Genomic DNA, 13,755 nt, shown 5'->3' with positions numbered 1-13,755 from the left:
CCGGTTCATCAAATCCATGAATACTACAGGTGCATTAGTCAACCCAAACGGCATAACCAAAAACTCATAATGCCCATATCTGGTTCTGAAAGCTGTCTTTGGCACATCTGGCTCTTTTACTCAGAATCGGTAATAACCCGATCGGAGATCAATCTTGAGAATCTTGTGACACCTTTCACCGATCAAACAAGTCATCAATTCGAGGCAACGGTACTTATTCTTTATAGTTACCTTATTGAGTGCCGATAGTCGATACACAATCTCAAAGACCCGCTTTTCTTTTTCACAAAGAATGGAGCACCCCAAGGTGAATGACTCGGACGAACAAAACCTCTATCAACAAGTTCCTGTAACTGTGCCTTTAACTCTTTTAATTCTGTAGGAGCCATACGATACGGAGCTATGGAAATTGGGGCAGTTCCCGGAATCAATTCTATAGAAAATTCCACTTCTCTTTCTGGTGGCAACCCTGGTAATTCCTCTGGAAACGCATCAGAAAATTCACATACAACTGGCACTGCCTGTATCTTTGGCTCAGATACTTTAGTATCCAACACATACGCCAAATAAACATCATACCCTTTTCTGACACACCTCTGAGCTGACGTCACTGAAATTACATCAGATAATTCATCTGTCTGATCAGATTTAACCCGAAGTAATTCTCCATTCTGGCACTTCAGTACAACATATTTCTGTCCACAGTTTACTACTGCGTCATGCTAAGTTAACCAATCCATGCCCAATATCACATCAAACTCATCAAAAGGCAATAACATCAAGTCAACCAGGAAACAAATACCTTTTATCATCAGTGGACAATTTTTACAAACTTTATCCACCATCACAAAGCGGCCCGGGGGTTAGAGACTTTAACCATAAATTGATGAGGTTCAAGACAAATTTTAACAAATACTAATTTCGTGCATATATATGAATGTGTAGAGCCGGGATCAATTAATGCAATAACATTAGTGTCATAAAGAGAAAATGTACCCGCAATTACATCAGGAGAGGACGCCTCTTCACGAGCTCGAATAGCATATGATCTTGCGGTGCTCTAACATCCGATCTAACCGCTGAATCTCTGGATGCACCCCTATTACTCGCCCCCACTTCGGGTTTCTCTGCGGTCTACCTCGGTAGGAGCATTACCGATCTCGCACTTCGTTATTTCTTCTCTTTTAGTTGTTTCAGACAGTCCGAATAAAGTGATCGGATGCTCCACATCTAAAACAAACATTTTCACCGCTCTACACTCTCCGGGTGGCGTCTCCCACATTGAGAACATTCAGGCCTAGGAGGTCGAGTCTTTGCTGTGCCTTGCAACCTGTAGTGGTTTGAGCTCTAAAACCCTCGAATCTTCTACTGCCTTGGCCGAATATATATGTGGAAAATGTGATCCGCTAGAGAGCTCCCTAGGCCTCTTAGATGTAGACTGAAATGATTTACTCATTTGCCTCTTCTTTGTATCCTGCGCTCCAGCTTTAGCTTTGCTCTTCTCTTTTTCTTTTAACAAGTCTTCTACTTTACAAGCTCTTTCTACCAGAACAACAAACTCTCTGATTTCCAATACACCCACTGATAGTCGGATGTCATCATTAAGCCCATCTTCAAATCTCTTGCACATGTTAGCTTCAGTGGATACAAATTCCCAAGCATACTTACTAAGTCTGACAAATTCGCGTTCATATTCAGTCACGGACATCTTACCTTGTTTTAGCTCAAGAAACTCCTTCCTTTTCTGATCTATAAATCTCTGGCTGATGTACTTCTTTCGAAACTCCTCCTGAAAGAAATCCCAAGTAACCCTCTCACTCGGTACTATAGACACGAGAGTCTTCCACCAATGATAAGCTGAATCTCTGAGAAGTGAGACCACACACTTCATACATTCTTCCGTGTACAAGATAATTCTTCAAAACCACGATGGTATTCTCAAGCCGTGCTCTTTTACGCATCATCATCTTTGGTAGCCCAAATTCTTCACCTTTCTTGCTTCCTAATCTTATCAACAGTGGTCTCTCCCGATAAATATACCGCAATGGGGAAGCTACGTAGGAACACGTGAATCTTGAGGGGTGGAGGTCTTACAGTAGGATTCGTGCATGAACGAACTCGGCAAACCAATCATTCATGGCTTGGAAGAAGGCTTCTCTAGCTCCTCCTCCTGTCCTAACGATGCGGGCCTTTCACTAACATTAACATCTAGTGGCGCCGTCCCTTCTGCGAAGCGAGCGCATTACTTTCTACTTCATCTATACCAGCTCGTTCAGATCCATAACTATAAAAGAAAACATTTTAAAATCGTCAGAGTCGTCACACTATCAAAATATATAAGTATGGCATGTATAGGTAGACTCTTATTCTTACTGAGTATTTCCGAGAACCGACTAAACCTGCTCTGATACCAATAAAATGTAACACCCCTTACCCGAGACCGTTTCCGGAGTCGAGCACGAGGCATTACTCAGCTTATCTTACCAATTCGGAGCATAAAAACTAGGTTTGAAAATTTATTTCACTATTTACAGCAAATCTGTCCAATCGCGCAGCAGTTACTAAATTAATTATAACTTGAGCTACAGAACTCGAAATTTAATTCCGTAAATTTTCCCTGAAACTAGACTCATATATCTAGTCACCATAAAATTTTTATAATTTTTAGTTCAGCCAATTAGTACAGTTGATTAGTTAAAATCTCCCCTGTTTCACCACCTGACTGCCCTGACCTCTAGTCACTAAAAATAAGTTTTCTCACTGTAGGATTTTTATATGAAGTTCTTACTTGTTTCTACAGAAAATAAACTCAATGATAAATCTATACATATAAACTATAACTCATAACCATTTTTGTACAATTTTTAATGATTTTCTAAACTCAAAACAGGGGACACCAAAAACTGTTCTGCCCTGTCTCACGAAAATTCACATATCTTAAAATATAAAATTCCTTTCGCTACACCGTTATTTTTCCATGAAAATAGACTCAACAAGCTTTAATTCCATATATCATTCACCCTGTAATTATTTTTATACTATCTTGGGTGATTTTTCAAAGTCACTTCACTGTTGCTGTCTGAATTCTATTTCTTTGCAAAATTTCATCCTTTCATGATTTCCATACATAATTTATCACCTAGACTCTTATAACAACAAATACCTTCATACTTAACCATTTTAATAAGCATACATCATCAAATACTTACACACCATTCTTTAGCAAAATCATAATCACAAACATACAAAATAACTAAATCCCTATACATGCCATAACTCAAACGTGATTCGATATAAAATACCGAGCAGTTGTGGTTGATAGTGTGGACGATCTCCAACTTCTTTAGGATCCTTGAAGTAGCTTTGCAATACTATAAGAGAAAGAGAAATAAAATAAGTTAGCATAAAGCTTAGTAAGTTTACTAGCAAATAAATAACAATATTTAACTTAAATAATTAAACTCAAATGTCTATATCTCTAGTTTACTCTTTAGTTAATCTCATACTAGTTCTCTTGCTTGTTTACTTAGAATAGTTGTGTACATAACTTACTCAACTCTTGCTTCATCGTTGAACATCAATTGATAGTATAATAAGTTCTTAACTCTTATAACTTACCCGAGCTTGCCATTTATGCTTTAAACCGAACTTTCATGAACATAATTCGTTTACAAGCCCGTTGAGCTACATTGGAATAATAAGGATACTCGGGTCTCTTCGATAATAACATGCCAAATCCATGTCCCGACATGGTCTTACATGGATGTTCTCATATCGGTGCCCATGCCATGTCCCGGACATGGTCTTACTGAGGGACCTCTCATCTCGGTGCCAACGCCATGTCCCGCACATGGTCTTACATGGGACCTCTCATCTCGGTGCCAATGCCATGTCCCGACATGGTCTTACATGGGACCTCTCATCTCGGTGCCAATGCCATGTCCCGGACATGGTCTTACATGGGACCTCTTTACCCAAATGTCATGACATTCGTATCCGATACCATCCTTATGTATCAACGGGACTTTTTAATTTTAATTCTCTATCATTTCATGCTTAGATCATCATCAAATAAATTCATAAAATAAATTCATAGTTGCTGGAAAATAACAGCATTGATAATAAATATTGAAATATTGCATTTATTTACCGTAAACTTACCTCGGTATCAAATATAGTCCAATTCAACAACTTAGTCTTCAACTTTATTCTTCCCTTTGTCTAACCTCGAGTTTCGTTCTTCTTGATCTAAAATAGCAAATTTAACTTATTTAATACTCACATTCAACAAAACAGCCCTTGACTCTAACTTTTCAAAATTACAATTTTGCCCTTAAACTTTACATAATTACATTTTTGACCCAAGGCTCGGAAATTAAACTTCATCCCTTATTCTTATGTTTTATGACATGATGAACATTTTCTCTTTTATGCCAACATCAAATTCCCACTCTAACATGTACTTATGAACATTAGGTATTTTCTGGATTATGTCGTTTTACTCGCTTTTGCTTAAAATCGGCTAACAAAAGTTGTTTAACATAATTTCTAGCTTCATATTCTATCATAAAACATCAAAATAAACACTTTTCACCTATGGGTATTTTTCCAAATATAAACCCTAGGTTAAATTATTGCTAGAATAAGCTAAATTAAGCTACCAGACTCCAAAACGTAAAAACATTAAAAGCGGGACTTGGGATCACTTACTATGGAGCTTGGAAGCTTGAAAACCCTAACTATGGCTTCCCCTTGCTGATTTCGTCCTAATGAAGAAGATGATGATTTTGCCATCTTTTTCCTTTTAATTCATTTTAATTACTAGATTACCAAATTGCCCCTAACTTAAAAATTTTCTATTTCACTTATCTCATGTCCATTTTTGTCTACCAAGTTACCAATGGTATAATTACCATATAAGGACCTCCAATTTAAAGTTTCATAACAATTGGACACCTCTAACATGTAGAACTCAACTTTTGCACTTTTTACAATTTAGTCCTTTTGACTAAATTGAGTGCCCAAACGTCGAAATTTTCGAACGAAATTTTCACAAAATTATTCCGTAAAACCATAGACCATAAAAATATAAGAAAAATAAATTTTTCCTCATCGGATTTGTGGTCCCGAAACCACTGTTCCGATAACCTTGAATTTAGGCCATTACAGATTCATTCATTGTTGGGTACCAAACATGTAATGATATATGAATTATAGCTTTGGGATTGGGGAGGGACTCGTTGCATCATTTTTTATATTTTGGGATGCCTCACCGAACGACTGCTGCAATGGATCACTGGAGCACTGTCGGGAACCTAACCGATGGTAGGGGTCACCGACATCTAGCATGCGATAGGCGTGGACAGTGCCCTGGATAACCCCTGGTCGCTCAATATCGCTTCCCCCCTAAACAGCTAAAAAAACTTTATAGAATTCCTACCAGTAGACATTCTTTTCTTTTTTGACAATCGACCATAAAAGGTCAAAAAAATCAATTAATAGCATCAGTCATTACAATCTCATGGATTTCCTTGGGATAATCCATGCTAAAATTCCAAATACAATTATTTTTAATAGCAAAATTACAAATAAAGTCAGCCACTATGTTGCAGTTTCAGTTGGACCACTTCACATTAACCGAAATAAAATTGTTTAGATTCTTACATGCTTTATCAACACATTAACCCAAAATAGTAATGCCATGCCCCCGCTTCTTCACCTTATATACCAAATTGGCGCAGTCATATTCAAATACAGCTTTTGAAATAGTTAAGCCACCTGCCACTTTCATGCTTTCTTCAAAGGCAATCAACTTAACCCAGTCAACATCCATAACAGTATCTTTAAAACCCCCACACCCCCCAAGCACGAAACCATCTGAATCCCTTACGATCACACCATAGCCAATTTTTTTCATTTAAAACAGTAGCAGCAAAATTGATTTTAACAAAGCTGCAATGGAGCTTCTCCCATTTCTTACAAGTAGGGGTAATAGGAAGCATCAGAGTGTTGACGAGGATGTGGATCTTGAATTCATGACAAAGGGTCTTTACTCTCTCTCAGATAGTTCTCACATCCTCTTTCTTACCCCAAAAGATAAAGTTATTCCGATTATTCTAGCTATTCCAAAGAGTTGTGAAAAAATCAGCAACAGCTTTTATATCCAAGACCCTCACAACATCCTTAATCCAATAGATGCAACACGAATAGTTACCAACAAACAACTTATTATCACGACCACCTATCGTCAAAATGGCTCAAGCCGTAAGGCAATCCTTGAGAGCATGGATGAGGTTTCTTCCTTCTTACCACATAGAGGGCAGTCCTTTTTAAAATTTTGACGAATGGAAGAAATATTAGCATATGTGGGGAGAATATCATGACCCACCCTCCAGCAAAAAACTCAGATTTTTAGCAAAGTATTCAACTTCCAAATTGTTTTCCTGTCGAATCTATGAGGGACAAAACCTAATTGTTTGAAAATAAGCCAAGAGTAAGCCGATTTCAAAGTATAAAAACCATACGGGTTATGAAACCAAACCGTATTGTTGTTGAGGCCATTAGCAACAATTGGCAAATTACAAATCTGATCCCCCATAGTGCAACCATAAATCTCATTCACCTTCTCCTTATTCCAACCCATATGATTATGATTCAATAAGTCTCTCACTACTCTTTCGTTGTCGATTAACAAGTAGGGCACAGAGAGTCTTCATTCAAACCCTCGAAACCCCAATAATCATTGCGGATCTCAATGCTAGTACCACTACCCACCAACCATCCAAAACCATTCGCAAGAGTTTTAGCTGCAGTGACAATGCTAGTCCACGTATAAGAAAGCTAATCAACATTCTTAGGATGAAAAATATCATCACCAAGGAAGTACTTCGAGCTCAACACCTGGTAGCATAATGTATTTTTGAAATGAGTGAGCCTTCAAACTTGTCTGCCAAGGAGAGCCACGTTGAAGAGGTGAAGATTGTGGAAGCCAAGTCCCTCATGCTTTTTGGGTAACAAAATCTATCCCAAGCCAACATTGACCAATCTCTGCTTCTCTTGTTACTAGCCCACCACGTTCGACTAATCTTGGATTGCATGTCATCAATGATACCCCTAGGCACAAGGAAAACATAAAATGCGTAAGTAGGGAGCGATTGGAGAATAGACTTAATGAAGAACTCTTTACCGCCATAGGAGAGAAGTTTCTTTGACCAACTGTTTATCTTGTATAAAAATGATTAGTAATACTCTGAAAAGCCACAGTTTTCCTTTTTCCAACGGGATGGGGTAAGCCAAGGTAATTGTCTAACTTGTTGACCACTTTCATCCCAAATAGATCACTATAATGTTGTCGTTCATCAAAAGAAGTATTTGGGCTTAACAGGATCATAAATTTGTCAAATTTAATATCTTGTCCCGAAGCTTTTGTGAAAGCCTTCAAGACAGTCTCGACCTCACTCTTTTTATTTCTGACAAAAAGAAGGGCATCATCAGTGAAAAATAAATGGTTAATACAATGGCCATTTATGCTAGCCCTAATTCCCCTAATAGTGTTAATACTCTAAGCATGCAACAACATTTTAGAAAAAGCCTCCATGCAAAACAAAAAAGTTAAGGGGAGAGGAGATCCCCTTGTCGAAGACCTCGCTCCGACATAATAGTTTTAGAGATAATCATGTTGCACTTAATGACTTATCTAATCGGCCAAAAGCTACTCATGATCCTTGCAACCTAAGCATCCGCGAAACCCAACCTTATCATGACATCTTCAAGAAAATTCTACACAACGCGATCATAAGCTTTGCTCATATCGAGCTTAATGACAAAACCTTTGTTCAAACCATTCTTCAAGCTCTGAAGATAATGCATCAGCTCATGTGCGATAAGGATGTTTTCATGGATCATACGGTTCAAAAAAAAAGCACTTTGGTTCTGACCAATGCAAAGCAGAAGAGTAGTCTTAAGTTGGTTTGCAAGAGCTTTGGAAATAATTTTATAAACCACCCTGCACAAGTTAATAGGACGAAAGTTATTCATATCATGAGGATCCTTAGACTTAAGGATAACAATAATCATAGTATCGTTAAGGCAAGTTATGTCTTTGTTTCTATTTAACACATCATGACAAAGCTGAATAACCTCTTTACCCACCACCTCCTAATTTTCTTTGAAAAAACAACCCGAAAGACCAATCCCTAGAGCTTTGCGAGGGTCCATTTGGTTGAAGGAGTCAAGAATCTCAGTATTTGTGAAGTCCCTAGTCAGCATAGTGTAAATATCCTCAGTGATACATTTATCTATGAAGCTCAAGTTTTGCACACCATAAGAGGGCCCATTTGATTTAAAAATATTTCTGAAATACTCCCAAACAACTTTGCAAATCTTATCTTTATCATGCTTCCAGTTCCCACAAGGGTCCTTCAATTTCTCAATACTATTTTTCTTTATCCTCCCAGTGGCACGGACATGAAAAAATTGCATGTTCCTATCACCCTCTTTGAGCAATCTTATGCGAGACCTTTGAGCCCACTAATACTCTTCTTTAGAATAAAGGTGACCAAGCTTAATGCGAGTTGTTTTCAACATATTTGCATTACTCTCTCAATTCGACCCATCAATGAGATTATCAATCTACATAACCAACTTCCTGATTTTGTTTTTCATCTTATTATAACTATTATACTGCCACTGACCAAGCTCCATCCCTACTTTCTCATGCTTCTCAAGAGTGTTCATATTATTCTTATTCCAAGCCATCTTGATAACATTTTTTGCATCCTTCTCCTTCGCCCAGCAACATCGTATTTAAAGAGGAGTCTAGGGTCTCTGAAGTTTTCACGAGGCTTACGACCCAATGTATCTAACATAATGACATCATGGTTCGACTTAGATTGTCTCACCACGTTAGTTTCAAGAAACGAAAAATTGTCAATAGCATTTGCAGAGATAAGGTACCTATCCAATCTCTCTTTGACTATATTATTATCTTCCCGATTGTTAACCCACGTGAACCACCCCTTAGTGGTTTTGACATTTACCAAAAAGAGCTCCTCCATCACGTCACAAAACTCCTTCATAGAAACCCTAGATTTTTTACAGCCCCCTTCCTTCTCAGCATCATTAGTAATATCATTAAAATCCCCACCCACGATCTAGTCCTCACCAACCAATCTCCCAACCCTTCTAAGGATGTCCCATGATCGATTTCTTAGGTTAGGGTCAGCATGTCCGTAGAAGCCAGTGAACCTTATTGTGTTGTGGTTATCCGAACGAACCAATGAGTCAATATGGTGGCTAGAGTAGTTTTGTATAGCCCCATCAACTCCATCTTTCCAAAGCATTGCTAAACCCCTACTTCTCCCATCTGAGTTTACTGCTAAGCACCCATCCATCCTGCACAAGTTACAAACACGAGAAAACTTATTAGATTGCATCTTTGTTTAGCATAAGAAGATAACATCAGGGTCAGTAGCAACAAGGAGTTGCTTAAGTTCTTGAACTGTCGCAGGGTTCTCAAGCCCACGATAGTTCCAACAAAGGAGTTTCATTGCTCTTAATAAGGCTGGTCACCAGCCACCGCCTTGCAAGGTGAAAGACTGTCTGCAAGTCTTCTTCGAACTAATCTAGTAGGACTCTCGTCATTATTCTCTCCATTTCCTCTTTTAATTCTTTTCTATTTGCATTTCAATTTGTCTCCTCCATCACGAGCTACTTTTATTGGTCGATTTTCCACAGGGGAGCAAGACTCAAATTCCTCTTCCCTTTCTCTAGTTTTTTCTTCTTTTTCATTAAGCCTCGTAAGATCATTATCTTCTCCACTAATTTCCTTAGTGTCTTTCATCTCTATACTATAATTTGTTTTTATTTCCAATATTTCAATGCCATTCCTCTAGTTTCCTCTAACTTGGGTTATTCCCCCTAGTTGAACTCTGAGCCAACTCTCGTATTTGAAACTAAAGTTGCCCATTTCAAGGTGTTCTTCTTTTCTAGAACATTTTTGTGTCGTATGTCCAATAAGCCCAAAAATATAGTAGTAAGCAGGCAACCTTTCATACTTAATTATGCACATAGTTCTGGCTCTATCGCTTTCTACAAGATGAACCACCCTTTGAAGAGGTTTGAATACATCAATTTTGATCGTAATTCTAATATATTCTGTCCACCCCCATTTCTATCACGCTAGTCGATAGCCGTAACCTCCCCTATCGCCTCACCCATGTTAACGGCCACCTACCTATCCATTTGCTCAAAGGATATGTTGTAGAACCCACGTTCATGTTGTTATGAATATTTTCATGGAAACTTGGTAATTTGTTAACTACTACACATACATACTTACTAAATTAACAAATCTCTTGAACATTTCTCAATGCCAATTCAAACAATTAATCAATCTTCATAAGCACATATAAGATTAAGTGAGGTAATAATATATTTCTATATTGTAACAGTTTAATCACAATAATCTTGCAAGTTATGCAAGGCTAATGTATTGTTTATCATGTGGCTAATTTAACCTTTAGCTACCTCAAAAGATTAAACATGCACCAATTAAATCTGCGTCAATTAATTACAATTTCAATACGTTTAATAATTAATTCATTCGTTACCTTACATTTTATAATGTGAGTATAACATAAGCATGATTTTATTTAATTGAACAACTTATCAAGACCTATAACAACACAAACATGATTTTAATAATTTAAGTGGAAAGAATGCAATCAATCTAACACGGATTAAATTTAAGTCATTTTAATTAGAACAAGAACAAGAACACAGCAATTATTCATATTCATAATCACAACATAAACAAGAAAAGTAAAGAGAAGGGAACCAGGAAGCAAAACCAGTGTTTCTCTAAAGCTAGACTAGTCCGCTCCTCTTATTCTCTGATCGTTCTATTGAATCGAGGCCTCTACAAACAATTGAATGCTTCTATTCCAAGGTGGAAGAAAGCTATTTTTCAAGAGGGAAATTGGCAAGGGAATGAACAAGAACAGGGGAAAAAATGAGAGAATGTGAGTGAAAGAGAGAGAGATGTGTGGGAATCAATACTATGTTGAATGGAGTAGTAAAGAGGGGTATTTATAGATGGGAGTGGTTGCTAAAAATAGCAAATAATTAGCATCCATGTACTCTCCCTTGGTTGGCCACAGAAGGAGCAAGTTTGAATAATTCAAACTTTGCTAAATTTAGCTTAAGGCAAATATTCAAAGGCACAAAATGTGGAGGGGTTTAAATAGAGCTTAAGGAAACTTTGAGGGCTATTTTGCAAGTAATTAAATCAGCTAAATAAGCTGATTGGGTCAGCTTATTGAGATGGTTTTGGGCTTCCAATTTGCTTGTTGGACCATTCTTCAATGCTTAGCACACTGGGCCACTTTCTCTTTCAGGCTTTATATTAATTTTTAACCCAATTTAAGTTGGATAAAAATTAAATATAAAGTATATAAAATTATCATCATTTGGATCATCCTTGGCTGGAAAATAATCAGCCTTGCTCTTGGTTCACTTGATGCAAAAATTTCTCTCACGATTCAAGCCTGTCGAGGTGTTTGCCAAGTCAATTTTCACATTTTGTGCAAAACTGTCGAAAGTAAACTAAATTTGTGAAAATTTATTATAAAAATAATGAAAATTCAATCTGTTAATAATTTAAGTGCAAATTAATTATTTTATAATTAAAGTATGAATTTTGACAAAATTTACTACGGAACTGCATGAACTAGAGCTCAAAAGGTGCTGAAAAAGTCTATTATTTTTGTGTTTCCACCCACCACCCGCAGTGGGTCTAATTTTTGTCCCCATCCCACCCCACCACTCATGAAACCTGAAACCATCCCCGCCCAATTGGGTGCAAAGTGTAACACCCCTTGCCCGAGACCATTGACGAAGTCGAGCACGAGGCGTTATCTGATTTAACTTACCAGTTCGAACCATAAAAATTTACTTTTAAAATTTATTCGCTCACGTTCAATCAATATGTCCCTAAAAAGGATCCTCGAGACCCTAAAACATGCAACGAAAATGATTTGGGTCCAAACCGGGAATATTAAAAATTTTTCGATTTCTTAAACAAATCAAAATAATTTATTTCACTATTCACAGTAACGTTGTTCACTCGCGCGATAGTCACTAATTTAATTATAACTTGAGATATGAAACTCAAAATTTAGATCCGTAAATTTTCTCTAAAACTAGACTCATATACCTTCTTACAAAAAAATTTCCAGAATTTTTGGGTTAGCCAATTGGTACAGTTTATTAGTTAAAGTCTCCCCTATTTCTCTACTCGATAGTTCTGACTTCTTCAAAAATAAAATAAAAAAGATAGTTCTGACTTCTTTGTACTAAAAATTAGTTATCTCATTTTACAGAATTCATATAATGTTCTCATTTTTTTTTTGAAAATAGACTCACTAAGGATTATAGACATATAAATTATGAATCATAATTATGTCTGTACAATTTTTAATGATTTTCTAAAATCAGAATAGGGGACTTCAAAAACAACTCTGACCCTATCTCACTAAAATTCAAATATCTCCTAATATAAAATTCATTTGCCTACACCGTTTCTTTTGTCTGAAAACAGACTCGATAAGATTTAATTCTATATCTCATTCACTCTCTAATTCCATTTCTACTATCCTTGGTGATTTTTCAAAATCACGTCATTACTGCTGTCCAAAAACTGTTCCATTGCAAATTTTTACTCTTTTATAATTTCTTTGTATTTACTATCATTTAGGCATCCATAACACCAAACATGTTCTTAATTAGCCATTTCAATAGAAAATCATTAGCCATATCATATAAACACACTCAAAATGATTAAGTCTCTATACATGCCATAGCTTTACACATTTCAAAATCACATAATACCGAGATGTTTGTAGATAGTGTGAGACGAACTCCGACCTCCTTGTGATCCTCGAACTGACTTGGCGATACTATAAAAATAAGGAAAATAAAGAAAGTAAGCATAAAGCTTAGTAATTTTACAAGTAAATAAATAACAACATTTATCATAAATAATCATACTCATAAATTTCATCAAACATTAGAATCTTTACTCGCTTCTTTACTTACTCACTTACTTGTTTACTTACTTGCTTACTTAAATAACTCATGATTATAACTTACTCCTCCCTTGCTAAAATTTCTTTCTCAACTGATAACTGAGATATTCTCAATCCTTATAACTCACCTGAATTTATTATTATTCTTTTATCTGAACTTTCATGTAACATGGTCTATTTACTAGCCCATTGAATCACTTGGAATACTAAGGATACTCGGGTCTCCTATCTGATAATACATGCCAAAGCTATGTCCCAGACATAGTATTACATGGGATGTTTTCTGTACTACCAATGTCATATCCCAGATATGGTCTTACATGAGAGTTCTCATATCGGTGCCCATGCCATGTCCCAGACATGGTCTTACAAGGGATCTCTCATCCCGGTGCCAATGCCATGTCCCAGACATGGTCTTACATGAGACCTCTCATAATCTCAATGATACCAATGCCATGTCCCAGACATGGTCTTACATGGGATCTCTTTACCCAAATGTCATGACATTTGTATCCGATACATTCCCAATGTTTCAACGGGGTTTTTATCACTGATTCTTTGTCATCTCATACTTAAGTCAACAATAGATATTTTCATGAAATAAATACATAATTGCTGAAAAACAACAGCATTAATAATAATTATCAAAATATTGCATTTATTTACCGTA

At 36.7% G+C, this 13,755-nt stretch overlaps 1 long non-coding RNA gene across 1 annotated transcript; it reads right to left on the bottom strand.

Moving 5' to 3' along the window:
- Nucleotides 1-3,194: 3,194 nt before the first annotated feature.
- Nucleotides 3,195-4,752, bottom strand: LOC128035307 (uncharacterized). Its single transcript, XR_008191672.1, has 3 exons — nt 4,711-4,752; nt 4,162-4,248; nt 3,195-3,371 (listed from the first exon to the last, which is right to left on the bottom strand). It is a non-coding gene; the product is annotated as an uncharacterized LOC128035307 (long non-coding RNA).
- Between the last annotated feature and the right edge of the window lie 9,003 nt (nt 4,753-13,755).

This window comes from Gossypium raimondii, chromosome 12 (genome assembly GCF_025698545.1).
Source record: "Gossypium raimondii isolate GPD5lz chromosome 12, ASM2569854v1, whole genome shotgun sequence".
Taxonomy (NCBI): Eukaryota; Viridiplantae; Streptophyta; class Magnoliopsida; order Malvales; family Malvaceae; genus Gossypium; species Gossypium raimondii.
This window is presented reverse-complemented; position numbering and strand designations above follow the sequence as displayed.